The sequence below is a fragment of the Gavia stellata genome, chromosome 3 (genome assembly GCF_030936135.1).
Source record: "Gavia stellata isolate bGavSte3 chromosome 3, bGavSte3.hap2, whole genome shotgun sequence".
Taxonomy (NCBI): Eukaryota; Metazoa; Chordata; class Aves; order Gaviiformes; family Gaviidae; genus Gavia; species Gavia stellata.
The window spans coordinates 25707080-25721539 of record NC_082596.1 but is presented as its reverse complement, the minus strand read 5'-3'; the positions used below and the strand labels follow the sequence as shown (position 1 = coordinate 25721539).

The window sequence follows — 14460 nt, the reverse complement described above, 5'->3', positions numbered from 1 at the left end:
AGCAGGAGAGTGATTTTGCTAAGGAACTGGAGCAGGAGAGGGGGACGCCGACATGTGCATTTCATTTCCTCCTGCCTCTTGGGCTGACCAGGCGCTGGGTTCAGCTGTGTGGGTGGGAGTGGGGGAGCTGTAACCCAACCCTGCCAGTGGAAAAGACACTTTGCTGAGATTTCTTCCCCTGTGAAGTAAAGTAAGTTGTCTATTTTTTTGCTTTGAAAACAAACAGATGATAAAACTTAAGCTCAGTAGAGCTAGAAATGGAAACGTGGGCTCCTGCCCTGACCGCTGTGAACCCATTTCACATATGCATCGGATGTGCAGGGTAGCTGCTTGCGTGGGTGGAAATCTGAAAAACCCTCTGTGTGTTTGCAGTATCCGAGCTTAGTTTCTAGCAGGGATGGGGCGGGGGGCAGGGCCCACGTAGGTCTACAGACATTAATTTGGGGTGAGTGGAAAGAAGGCAGGAAGAGAAACTGTCCTGACAGCCCACGTTTTCCACTGGAAGTTACAAGGTGTTTTGTTTTCTTGAGTTGTTGCCGTCACACTGCATTTGCTCTTAACAGAGCAATATTTTTAATCTGTAGGCAGGAGAGTAGGCAGATGTTGGTGTCATACCCTGAGAGACTCTCTCGGTTGCACGCAGCTACCCAGCACGTTGCAGATCGGTGCTACCTGTTGCACGTGTTGCCAGTTGCAGCTTCTGCTGGCTGCTCGCCCCCCAGCTTTGCAGAGGAACTGCTACAGCAAAACGGGCGGAGGTTCTATAAGGTTGACCCCACGCACCTTTTGCTGCCCACAGGAGGTGCTGGGAGGGTGGCAGGAGGCAAAGATTAGGGTGCTGCATTGCCCTTGGAAGGGTCTGGGCTGTCTTTCCTCCATTGGAGGTGGGAAGAAAAGGATGAGAGGTGCAACTGCGGTTTTGCAGTTGAGATGTGCTGTTGCATATTGAAGGAATTTTCCATTTCTTTTCCGAGCTTAGGATATGTCAAGCTTTCACTACCCCTAACTCCTTTAATATCAAATGTGTTTATGGCATAGCCTGCAGATCTCTTGAGTTTTTTAATTTATGTTGCAGCTTAAAAACTGTGCTGTAGTTGGGCTGGGGCTGAGGGTCACTATCTCTCATGGCTGAAGGTCAGGTCCAAAGAATTCCTGCAGCCTGGCAGTTCAGCCCTGGCCCAGAGTGAGAAATAGGAATGCTTGTGAAAAACTTCCAGAAAAATATTGCAAAACCTGTAATAGTTTGTTGAAAATAAACAAAACCCAAGTTCTCTGTAAGAGGTGACTCTAATTAATTTATATTATGCAATTTTTTTTCCCATGGATCTTTTGTTGATTTGTTGAATGCAGAGGAAGCTTCTGATTTTTTCTATTTTTAATCCTAAAATGAACCAAGCGTTGACATATAAGGAACAATAATTCCACCAGACAAGCTACTTGAAACTTATCTCATGGTGGGAAACTAAGCTCAGCGGAGGATAAAGTTCTGTGTCCTAGCTACCCACCCACCTTGTATGGCCATATGTAGTCCTAGAGTCTAAACAAAGTTTGGTGCCCATTTTCCTGAGCTCCTGCAGTGGAACAGGAGCTTTCTCTAAACACTGCAGTTCCCCAGAGGATACTGAAGAGAAATAGGAACAGACTTACTTTTTGATGGTTTTGTGTCATAACCCATAGTACTAACGCTCATCTCCCTCCTACTCCCCTTTTCTAAATATAGTGGCAAGGGAGAAGTCAACAACCCTCACGCTAAAGAGTACTGAAAGAATGTAAAACAATCCAAAGTTCAGTTTTCATCATTCATCCCTATAATTTTCATTACCGCAGAGCTAACAGAAGAGTCTCTTGTGAAAGGAAGAGAAGCGGAGCATGTGCTTCCTTCTAGTCCAGCCCACAGTGCCAGCTGAGTTAATGCTGACTTGGGGAAAAACCTCTTCTTGGGAAGGAACAGCTTCTGGGGCTGAGTCTCAGATGGCTGAGGGCACAGCTTAACTCCTGCTCAGACCAAAATGCTCTTAATGAAGGACCCTGACTTGACCTGGTGCCTCCCTGCCAGACTAGCGGCTGTGCCAGCTTCATGCTTGTGAGGCAAGGCTTCAGGAACAGTTCTAGTAAATCTTCATTATCTGAGCTTCATCCTGTAGGAAAACCTTCCCTGAGAATCACAGTCAGCTTAAATTATTGACTGCAATCAAAGCAGCAGCAAGAAACCTTCCTTTAAATCATCAGCTTTCACCTTGTTTTGCATGTGCTCTGATATTTTCCTAAAGAAAATTGATTTTCATTGGCTGGTAAACAAGATGACTTGTTAACTTGTAATTTAATTTAATCTTTACAGTAAATTTTATACTTCTATTTGCTCTGCAGGAGCACACACTATTTACATATTTATGCTGTTAAAAAGCTTAAGTTCCATTTTTATATTCTAGTTATTCCATTCTGTTATGTTAAAAATGGTAAACAAATATTTATTTACCAGCTGATTCAGTTTATAGCTTCTATTTGTTTCAACTTGCTTTTCCATGGAAATTGAGATTTCATTAAGAATGCATAAAATTAGCACTTCTTATAAAGTAAAATATATTAAGCACATCAGAACAAAGATTAGCAAAACCATTTTGACTTTAAAGCATACGTAATTATTGGAAGTAACTTATTTATTAAGCAAAAGCATTTTTGCTAGTTACTGAATTGAGTAATTCCAATCACAATGTCTGTTAAGACTTTAAAACCAGTAGGTCTCAATCTTTCTTCTTTTTTCCCATAGATTGGAAGAGTACAAGCTTTCCTGCTTTTTCAGCTTCTAAGTGGTTTTATAAAAAAAAGCCTAAAAATAAAAAAAGAGAATTTTATACCCACAGAAGAGCTGTCAAAGAGTCTGAAGTTTTCTTTTATCATCTCAAAAACTGGTTACAGGTGCTCAGCCATGTGACTTCTCCCAGTTCATGGTTTGATTTTTGTAACAGCTCTGGCAGTAGAAATCATCAATTTTTCTCTGCCAGTCTGTGCTTTTTATAACACACATTCAACCACTAAAAGCTAAGTGGAATTTTACTTCAGCCTTTCCTGATGGGACTTTTAATGCAGATTCTGAAAATCCATAGACTTGTTCAGCTCTGGCTCTTCTAGAGTCTAAAAAATAACTGTACCTGTCCTTAAATAAGCAATATATTCTTTTACACAAGCTCTTAGTATATCAGCTTTTCACTTTTCAGGATGTGTATCAAAGCTTTCAAACTGTGATCAGACAGACTTTGCAAATTTGAGTAAGAATCATGCCATCTTCTAAACATATACTGTAGAAGATCAGAAGATGACGCCGAAACTTTAGTTAGTTTTGATAGTAACATGTTGACACTCTTGCAGAATCACATTTTTTGAGGTTTAAATTATTAATGCTATATTATCTCTGCTTGACTTGAGCAGCCTCTTCGGAGTCTTGTAGTTAAACCTAGAATGAGATATTGGTGAAGCTGCGTCTCAAAGCATGCATCCACACACTGAGTGGGGAGTTGTGTCTGTTTGCATTCAAAACCCATCACAAAATAAAACACCTCTCACTTTTGGGCCTGTTCAGATGGTAGCAAGCTATTTTGGCACTCAATTTCTATCCATCTGTCTCGTATCTGCCACTCCAAGAACGCTCCCCTTCCCAGTACAATGGCTGGCTGAAGCATCATTACCCAGAGAAGTCACACTCCTGCTCAGCTTCCCATCTGCCTCTGTTAGATGGATACTTTATTGGCTCATCCTGTATGAAGACAGTCTGTACTGTGTTCAACGCAGTTCAACCCAGCCCAAGCTGTGCGCAGGGAGTAACTGTTTTCATGTAGGGTGGTGGGCTTGCACTGGATGTCCTTTGAACTTGGAACTCGCCATTAGAGTAGATGTGTTATGAAAAAAGGGCTGCTTTGGTACACGGCAGGGTAGAGGATTCCCTTTACTCTACATCCATATATCCAGAAAGAAAAGATGTATTTTATCTGCATTTTTAAAAGTATCTATGGTTTTAAACTTGTTTGGGACAAATACGTGTTGAGTAAGTTGAACCTGGATTTTGAGTAAGTTGAACCTGGATTTTATCCTCACAAAAATATTGAGATGAATAAAGGTACCTAGCTGTAGTGGAGAGAGTTGCTGAGAGAAACTATAATTTAATTCCATCATTATAAGGAAAGATATTTAGAGCACTATTTAGTATATTTTTAATGCAAATATATGATATGGCATCCAAATGCCTTTGCTTTGTAAACACAGGAGCGGAGGAGGACCCATGTATATTGCTGGACCAATTGCTGCCTGAAGACTGGAGGTCCATAGGAATGCAGAGAGAGGGCTCTTTGCACCTCTGGTTTCACATCAGGTGCCCATGCTCTGCTCTCTACTCATGGCAGCACAAGTCACACAGTTTATAAGGAGATTCAAGTGGGAACACTTTCCACCAGTGCTTAACAAAATCCTTTCTGTGGCATGGCAAAGCCATTGCCCCTGTAAGTAAACTTGCAGTAATCTGCAGGAGAAATTACACTGCCAGGCTATGTCTTACTAGCAAGTTTTGCTGCCAGAACTTTTGTGGGGTCATGAGTTGCTGACATTTTTATGTGCCTAGAGCATGTGCATTCACCACTTTTTTGAGGTGCTGTATGCCCTCACTGCAAAAGGCTGTAACAGCAGAAGGGCTGCTGCACACTGGGTAAGGACCCAGGGCTTGCAGCTGCCAACGTCACTGTGCTCTTGGAGCATGTATACAGTGGCATTTTGCTAGTAGCTGTATGTTGGCTTGTGTTGTTCAGAAAGGAGATTTCACTTCGGCGGGAGACGATGAATTTTCTTCGCTTACATCAGCTTAGTGTGAGAATGCATAGAAACTCAGGGCAACTAACACTGACTTCTGACAGTAAACCTGTATAGCACTGGACAGACCCCAGCTAAGATGTGTCCCAAGCAAGCATGCCCTACCAACCCACTGCTGGCAGACGTTCTGCTCTTGGCTGATGCTGCTTTCGATACCTGAAAAAAATGAATCTCTGACACAGCAGCAGAAAAGCTAGCAGAACCATGTAGAAGAATACATGCCATGAGGTGCTTGCTGTTTTTCTTTCACAATGTCCCTACCTTTTTCCTCATTCTATGCACTATTAGGATATATTTGCTGCCAGGCTGCATAAATGGAAAGACATACAAGTCAGGGTCAAGCTTGAACACTTCTTCCTAAGAAGGACTGAAAAACAGTGCTTCTTGGAAACTTAGGGATATTTCTTTTCAGCTCCTTTAACTGAAAAAGAAGAGGGAATGAAAGTTGAAGTTCGCACTACTTAGCAGTCCATATTTACGTGCCTATAGTGCAAAGCAACAGAGAAAAACTTTGAATGAAGAGAACACCTTCTAGTGGTACTGAAATACAATGTGGACCTAGAAGAGACTTTTAGGAGACTGAGTCAAAAAATAGAAAATGTTTTGGTAAAGTAAATAAATATCATAAAATGAAAATTGAGAGCATGCTTCTAAACAAGGGTAACTGGTATTTTGGTAATTCCTTCAGGCTGGTACAGTGTGCTCCCACTTCAAACACCTTTTGTGTTTGGACCTGTGCTGGCAGCTTTTCAAAGGAATCTGTTACTTTCTTCCCTCCCCACTTTGCATAATAATTAGTATGTGAATATGCTTGTGATTTCTTCTTATTATTTTAATACAGTCACATTTTAGAGATTTCAATAAAGTTCGGAGCTCCACTGAAGTAGTCCTTGGTCCAAAAGCCATACAGCCTAAACGGACTGGAAAAACACGGCACAGCGAAATAGCATCATCCATCATCCCCATTCCGTGTAGGGAGAAGCATGGTACCAAGCAACTGTCCTATCAGAAGAGATTCAGCATCCGTTCAGGCAGTATCCTGTATCTAACAGCACGCTCCACCAGTTGCTTCATATACTGTAAAATAGAAAGTGAAAAAAATCCGGCAGTAAGAAGTGTCATCTGTCCTCACATTAGATTTCATTCCGCTTTCTAGGAGTTAGATACCGGCTTATTCCCTGAAGCACCAAGTTACAATCAGATAATCCTGATTATTTTTGACGTTCATGTATCTCCAATCCCCTTCTTGAATAGTAAGTTCTTGACTCTGACACTGTTCCTCCCAGTGTAATCACAGCAATCTTGTACAGATACATCCCTACGGGGACCTTCAGGCACCTGAATAGTCTTAATGAGTTCAGAAGTATGCAAGATGGATCACACGGGTGTTTTCTGGATGGTGGGCTTAGGATTTTGCCCAGCATAGTAGCTTATAAAGTCTGGGAAATTGAGCTGAGGTCTCCTCAGCTCCAGCCTCTCCCTGATTTACAATTACAATCCCAAGGAGGGAGGAACAGCAATCCGAAAGTCCTGAAGCTGCAGACTAAAGGAAAACAAAACTATGCATTTAGTGAATAATGCAAAATATGAGAAAACAATGTAAGAGATGGGTGTGATGGAAATACCTTTCCCAAGGCTAAGTGGGTACTGATGTGTTTCAAACCCGTAAACAGATTTGTGCATGTTTCCGGCTGAAGAGGCTTGGGGGGGTGGAGCTCTAGGTTTTGTTGTTACATCTCTTTACTTGCTCTTACTTACTGCTTCTCAGGCAAGGACAACAGAAGACATGAGCAGTGTGCTCTTTTCCCTCTGATCTGGGATTAATGACAGCCATGCCAAGATTTCTCCATCCTCTGACTATTTGATGACAGGGAAAAAAAGATGGCTTATTATCAGTCATCCTTCTGACTCCTTGGCTGTGGAGGAAGGAAGCTAATTCAGGAAAAATTAATGGGAAACCAGTTTTTGGAAGTGATTTAATTGTAAAGGGAGCCAATGAAGAGAGAAGGAATCACTCTTAACCAAAATCCTAAATTCAAATACTGCAAGCACAGTTGTACATGAGCTTGTTCATGCGGGCAAGCAAAAAGGAAAGCCGTACATGGGTGGTTAAGTTCAAAATGTTGTGGGTACCACAGCCAACCTTTGAGGATGGAATGTTTTCCAGCATGACTTACAGTGACACATTTATAACTATTTAATCACCATGTATAATCTCTTTCCAGAGATACAGTCCCAGATGGACACTTAGAGCTTATAGGGCATGATATGTAAATAATATACAGAATGCACAGGAAAGAGATAGGTAGACAGGCAGATCTCTAATACAGGCAGATCTCTAATACCCATTTACTTGCAAAACATTTTTATTTAAACAGTTATTTTGTTACCCTCAGTGGAACAGGACTCTCCAGGACTGTGGCAGTTTGAGAGAAAGGTATTGTTGCATCCCACCAGCATGCTCCATGATCTGCATAGCAGAGGACACAGCCCCAGCTGCAAAAATGTGCCATCCAGATAGCATGCTGAGAAATACAAGTGAAAAAATACAAATGGGTCACCTCAAATAAATGGGTGGAGAAGTCAGGTTGGCAGGGACAGCCATTATCTTATAATAAAGTGTGTTTCAAATCCCTCCTCAAGGTACACGCCCATGAAGCTCATTAGTATTACAGTCTTTTCACTTAGGCAGAAAGTTCATGAATATTGGAATACTGTGTTGAATATTAGAGGAAAATTCTTCACTGTCTTCCTGCTACGGCAGCTTTTTGGAAATGTACCAAGGACTTTGATCCTAAAAACACTTACCCGTAAGCACCTGGGTAGCCCCATTGACTTAAATAGAAACAATCAAGAGCTTCAATTCAAGTGTTTGCAGATTAAGACCCATGTTTGTATTTCAAGATCTTATCTACAGAAGAAATTGCACTCATTCACCTAGGTGTTTTTATAAATACACCTTTATTTAAATGAGTGCAATGTTACTCGTGCAGGAGGCTGCCATGTGAGGAGTGGTGGCCCTACCTTGGTTCCCAGCAGTGTGAAGGCAGTGACAGCTCTCAGCCAGCTGGAAACCATCAATGAATGACATGGTAGTGCCATGCTCTGAAGCACCCAGGGAGAAGGCTGCTGCCACCCCACAAGCAGCAGCAAAGCTCCCTCATGCTTTGTCTGTTTGCTGTACCTCCTCGCACCAGTAAGATGACCTCCTGCCCTACAAAAACGCAATCCCGTGTAGCGGAGAGCCCCCACGCTCTGAGGGGGTTTCTCCCCAGGAAGGGCTGATGATTGTGCATGTAAAGCCTTCGACACTGTTCCCCACAGTATTCTCCTGGAGAAGCTGGCGACTCGTGGCTTAGACAGGTGCACTGTTCGCTGGGTAAAAAACTGGCTGGATGGCCGAGCCCAGAGAGTTGTGGTGAATGGGGTGAAATCCAGTTGGCGGCCGGTCACAAGCGGAGTCCCCCAGGGCTCAGTATTGGGGCCGGTCTTGTTTAATATATTTATCGATGATCTGAATGAGGGGACTGAGTGCTCCCTCAGCAAGTTTGCAGATGACACCAAGTTGGGTGGGAGTGTTGATCTGCTCGAGGGTAGGGAGGCTCTGCAGAGGGATCTGGACAGGCTGGATGGATGGGCCGAGGCCAATTGGATGAGGGTCAACAAGGCCAAGTGCCGGGTCCTGCACTTGGGTCACAACAACCCCATGCAACGCTACAGGCTTGGGGACGAGTGGCTGGAAAGCTGCCTGGCAGAAAAGGACCTGGGGGTGTTGATTGACAGCCGGCTGAAGATGAGCCAGCAGTGTGCCCAGGTGGCCAAGAAGGCCAACGGCATCCTGGCCTGTATCAGAAATAGTGTGGCCAGCAGGAGTAGGGAGGTGATCGTGCCCCTGTACTCGGCGCTGGTGAGGCCGCACCTCGAATACTGTGTTCAGTTTTGGGCCCCTCACTACAAGAAGGACATTGAGGTGCTGGAGCGTGTCCAGAGAAGGGCGACGAAGCTGGTGAGGGGTCTGGAGCACAAGTCTTATGAGGAGCGGCTGAGGGAACTGGGGTTGTTCAGTCTGGAGAAGAGGAGGCTGAGGGGAGACCTCATCGCTCTCTACAACTGCCTGAAAGGGGGTTGCAGAGAGGTGGGTGTTGGTCTCTTCTCCCATGTAACTAGCAATAGAATGAGAGGAACTGGCCTCAAGTAGCGCCAGGGGAGGTTTAGGCTGGATATTAGGAAAAATTTCTTTACTGAGAGAGTGGTGAAACATTGGAACAGGCTGCCCAGGGAGGTGGTGGAGTCACCATCCCTGGAGGTGTTCAAGGAATGTGTGGATGTGGCATTGTGGAACATGGTTTAGTGGGCATGGTGGTGTTAGTTGATGGTTGGACTTGATGATCTTACAGGTCTTTTCCAACCTTAGTGATTCTGTGATGAGAGTTTTTAGGCCTCCTCCCCGAGAGGCCGGGCTCGGACAGGGGTGCCCTGGCCGGGCCCGCCTCACCTCATCTCACCTCAGAAAAGCCTACAGGGCGCCACGGCCCGACCCACCAGCCAGGGGGGGACGCCCGGCCTCGCCCGCAACAGAGCGCCGTGACGGGGACGGGCACGGGCCCGGGCCCGGAGGCGGCTTCCACACGCTTTCAGCCGGCCTCGGCGGAACCGGCACCAGCCGGGCCCGGCCCGCGGCCCGCCCCCTTCCACCCCCCACGGCGCTCCTCCTCCCCCTTCCTCGTCCCCAGCCGGCCGGGCGGAGGCGGGGGCTGTGCTGGCGCCGCTGCGGCCCGCTCTACACGGGGAAGGTGCGTGTTTGCTCTGCTCCCCTCCTCATCCTCCTCCTTCTTTCCTCCTCTTTGTCCTCCTCACAGCGGGTCCAAGGGCCCCGCGCGGGAAGCGCTCGCCCGGCTTCCCTGCCTCCGCGGGAGCGGGGCTGGCGGCGCCCCTCCGCCGGGCGGCAGCGCTCTCCCGGGGCCGCGCTTCTCGCGGGGGGGGGCCGGCTCCGCCGCCTGGCAGTGGGCGAGGAGGGGCACGCAGGCCGCCGTCACCGGCGCCTCGGCGGGGCTCAGCCCCGTCTGCTCCTCTTGCCGAGGGCTTGTTTTAAAGCCCTGCCAGCACGTGCCGGGGCCCCCCCCGAAATGGGGCCTTCAGGCGCTGGGTCGCAGCCTCGCCTGCTGCCGGGCCAGCCCTGCCCTGGGTCGGTGGGCCGAAGCTCCCCGGCCTGGCAGCAGGGCCTCGGGCCCACCTCGTGCCCGGCCTTCCACCCTTCTCTGGAGGGGGGCAGGCATCAGCTTGGTCGCCCTTCAGGAACACGGACGCTCCACTCCATTGCGTGACAAGAAGCGCCCGCTTACCCTCTCGTTCCTCTTAATTTAAAACCAAATATCGACGCCAAGTTGTAGTTGGCTGTCGCACGCGTGCTTGGGGGACGCACGGGTGGCATTAGGCGAGGCACAGTGCTCTGCCGTTGACAGCATTCGCTGCGAACAACGTTTCTCTGAAAGCAATGCCCCTGCAAATGAATAAAACCCATAAATACCAGATGGGCACATTAGGTATTTAATTACATTTTATGGCACACTTCATAGTGAAGAGGTCCCAGCATGCAAAGTGGTTTAGTGCTTCTGAGTAGGAAATTCTAGTAACTAGTACCCATTAGATTTGTTTTGACAGGACTTCATTCTTCAAAGACTACCTTTTTCAAATTGATGCAAAAGGGAAAAGTGTATAAGAAAAGAGGCATTTTTATGTATGTATATACAATTTTTATATATGTGTATATGCATATATGTATTTTATGGAAGTACTAAAATAGGGAGAGAAAAGTGAGATATAAAAAAACATGAAAAAAATTGTAAGTTCTGCAAGTTGAATCAGGTTTTTCTAAGGAAGTATTAGATACGGAGGAGTCTTTTGAATCTAGTGGTTGTGTCTGATAAGTTACAAGTCTGCTCAGAACCACTGAAGACAAAATTCAAAATACAAGCACCGTATTCCTCTTTCAATGTTAGTTACTTGTTTCTTTCTTCAGACTGCAGAATTCTTGGGACCTGACTTTCCTAAGTGCTCAGAGAGGGCCATACACATGCATCACCTGAAATCCTGATTTTTACAAGCCTTAATTTTCAAAATTTTGCTTGTCTGTGGTTTTTACTCTGTTCAAAATTAGGTTAATTTTTACTGTTTCTGGAGATTGTTCCACATCTGCTCGCCCTTTTGTATCAAAAGACTCTAAGGTGTTGTAATCTATTGAAAGGGGAGCATGTGAGTGTTTCTTCTTACAAAGCAATCCTTAGTATGACTGTAGAACAGATACCCTGTGTGGGAATGGAAGGACTGCTTACATCTATGTCTGTCTAGAATGTATCTCTCTATTTTAGCTTGAGAAATTCGTAAGATTTAAGCTAGGGTTACAAAAGTTGGCCTTGATTTTGCTCTGATTATTTTTCCGCGAGGATGAAAGCTTTTATTAAAAACTTACCTACATTCTTACCTACTATCACTCCTTAAAATCACCTCCTAGTCTTGTCTGATGCTCCCTTTGTTAGATTATTATTTTGAATAAAACCTCAAACACTTCTTTCCCCAAAGAAACCCTACAAAGCCTACCATATCTGTGAGAGTTCTTATATCCCTTGGTTCCTTGTAATTTTTGACTCATTTCTTCAGACATATCCACTCTATCTTGGGTTGCATCTATCAGTTGTGCCTTGCAATCAGTTTTACTTTACCCAAACTTCAATCTTTCAGATGAAGTCTGCACAGATAAACTTGGATCAGAGCCACTGCAGCTTTAGAGGTTCATACTAAGCCTTCATCTTACCCAATCTTGTTTCTTGGTGTTTAAAATATATATAATTCTTTTGAACAGCAGAACAATAAGATACTAAATCAGATAAGAACAGATTGCAGATCTGGGCTGGGGAAGAACAACCTGGCATTGACCCCTGTTGGGAGACATCTGTCAGTAAAAGCTCATATAAATTCTTACGTGTTTTATAACACAGTTTTGCAAATGCCTGCATGTCTTTATTGCCAAATTGGGAAAGGAAGCAACTTACACAGTCTCTTGTTGTTGATACAATTGCATGAACTCATAATGCACATGGGATTCTTTTATCTGTTCCTGCTATAGTGTATAAAACTTCCTTGTTTTAAGATTGAAAACTTTGTCTTGTCATGTCTTCCTTCCCATTTGTGGGAGGATGAAGATGAAGGATGGCAGTACTTATAAGAGATAGCAGCTGCAGGGGTGAAATATTTTGCTTAAAAAAGTACTTTGCATGTAGAAATGTACAAAACTATTACAATCTTGAAGCTCTACAGTTCTTTCTGTTCTGTCTTGACAGGAAATATTATGTGTCAAAAACTGCATTGCAGTAATCTTTCCCATTTTTGTTATCAAATGTCAGCAATAATCTCAAAGTCCTGAAATAAATGTAAGTTCTTTCTTCAGTTGACTCTCAGTCATTTAGATTTTCACTGCGATGGCAATAGTGAATTTTTAGCTCTGATTTGTAATCTCCTAAATGCCAATTACTCGATTAAGTCAGTATTTCTGACAGAATCTGGAGAATGCTCAGCTTTATTTGTTTCAGTTTTACAATAGAAGAAAATATGTCAGCTTGAGAAAAATATTCACCTTGTTAGCCTGTAGTTTTAAAAACGATACTTTGGGTGCCGTGATCTTACAAGAGGCTTGATTTCTCTTTTTGAGACAGAGAGAATGGACCAATGGTGGGGTTACTTATTTATTTATTTATTTATTTTTTTTAATGGAGCTCATTTGGATTCTTTTTTGCTGTCCTGGTATTAATAATACTAATATTTTCTCAGAGTCTTTTAAATCTAATTAACAAAGATGTGTTTGATGAATTTTCTCCACAGTGGGTGTGAGAAAAACATGGAAAATCCGTTTGGTGCTGTTGCTGCCAAAGAGGGATTTGGTAGAACTATCTAATGAACAGACATATGGATTAAAATACGTCGCTAATAAGTTGTTTATATATGTTAGCAAAACGTTTCTCTGTACTACCCATTGCAATTAGAGGTTTGGTAAAAGACCTGTGATGTTCAAACCTGACTTTAGAAGATACTAATGCTGATTTAGAAAATAAAAATTCCAGTCCAATTTATCTCAATCCTGCATTCAGTACAACAGTGACAGTTTCCACCAGCTCAGGATTTGCCCAGACCTGTTTTGTGACCCCACAGACATAGCATCTTGTGCTGCTGAGAATTGTCGTCACCCTTATGAAGCCTGGTTTAGTACTGATGTGAGAGAACAGTTCTGGTTTTAAGTAGATGGGTGTTTGGTTTTTTCTTTCTTTTTCTCCAGTTGGTGGTTATGGTGTCTGAGCTTTTACTCAAATGTAGCGATAGTATATTTCCTGCTAGAACACTCTGTATGAAAGGGAATGAGATCACTCTTTTTCCTTCCCCCATTTTTCTAGCTTTCATCTGCTACGTGTATATTGATATCCTGTGTCTTTAATTTTTGTGTTAGTTTTTTTCAGAGTAGGCACTTGACTGTGAATTTACATAAGACAAGTGAGACAAAAGTAATTTTGTGTTTCAAGTAGCCCCACAAAAGGGTCTTATGTAAATTATGCATGTGCCAATAGAAATTTGAGAAAGAGATGTGCTTTTTAGAGGCCTTAAAATGAGATCTGAGCCAATAGACTCTGTTGGGAAAGCATCCACTTTTTTATCTGTAACTTTTGAAGACCAAAGCATAAATCTGATTTATCTGTAATGGTCTCCCTTTCTGCTCTCCACAGGTTTTGAGATTAGCATTTCTGATCTTGTTGATTTTTACTGTTCTGAATCACAGGGCTCACCTTCTAGTGCTCTTTCTGGTCATGTTCTCCCATACAAAACATGAGTGCTCTTCCGTGGCAGACTGCAAAAACAGTTCTTGGAGTTTTAGTTTAATGAAATTCTTTACTGCTTTGGAAGCAAGAAAAATTGTAAGTTACTAATTTCTTTAAGATTGATCATATACTGCAATGGGCTATTAATATTTTCCCTTATGACAACTAGATAAGGCAGAAAAGTACATTACTAATCTCAGGTAATGTATTCAGTGCTGCTGAAAAATACACAGAGCAGACAATTTCTACCTCAGTGATGCACTGCGGGATACCCTAGAAGGAAAACAAAGTCAACTTGATTTTAGTTACTTGTCCAGTTTGGTTGTCTTGAAATAGTTGTTGGGTAAGGAATCTCTACAGGGTTTTCAGAAGAAGTCTCAGGAAAAGGCTTGGAAAATTCTGTGCAGGCTCTGAGTTACTGCCCTTGTGTAATTTACCTGCAGCTGCTGCAGAGGTTTCCACCCCAGCCACTTGCCTGTCCCTTGGCCAGCGGTTCTCACCCAAGTAGCAGAGGTGGTGGAAAGAGCAGAGCTGTCTGCTCTTCAGGCTGCAGGGACTGCTGCAGTCCAGTCTTCCTTTGAGTAGTACATCCCCATTTTCTCTTTGGCAGTAACCTACTGGTACTAATGCTTGTGATTAATTTCTGTGAACAAAGAATAAATGTTTTTCACTGGATTGGTTCCCAGAACCAACTTGCTGCCTGACCATATGGACGAGGTTCTGGTGCAAGGGAATGGCAATTTGG

At 43.8% G+C, this 14460-nt stretch overlaps 1 protein-coding gene across 1 annotated transcript in view; it reads left to right on the top strand.

Moving 5' to 3' along the window:
- The first annotated feature begins 9623 nt into the window (after nt 1-9623).
- The window catches only part of CPQ (carboxypeptidase Q), a 168159-nt gene continuing 163322 nt past the window's right edge, over nt 9624-14460 (top strand). Inside the window, exon 1 of the mRNA XM_059815589.1 lies at nt 9624-9647. The gene's annotated coding sequence lies outside the window, so the exon portion shown is untranslated. The remainder of the gene's footprint in view (nt 9648-14460) is intronic.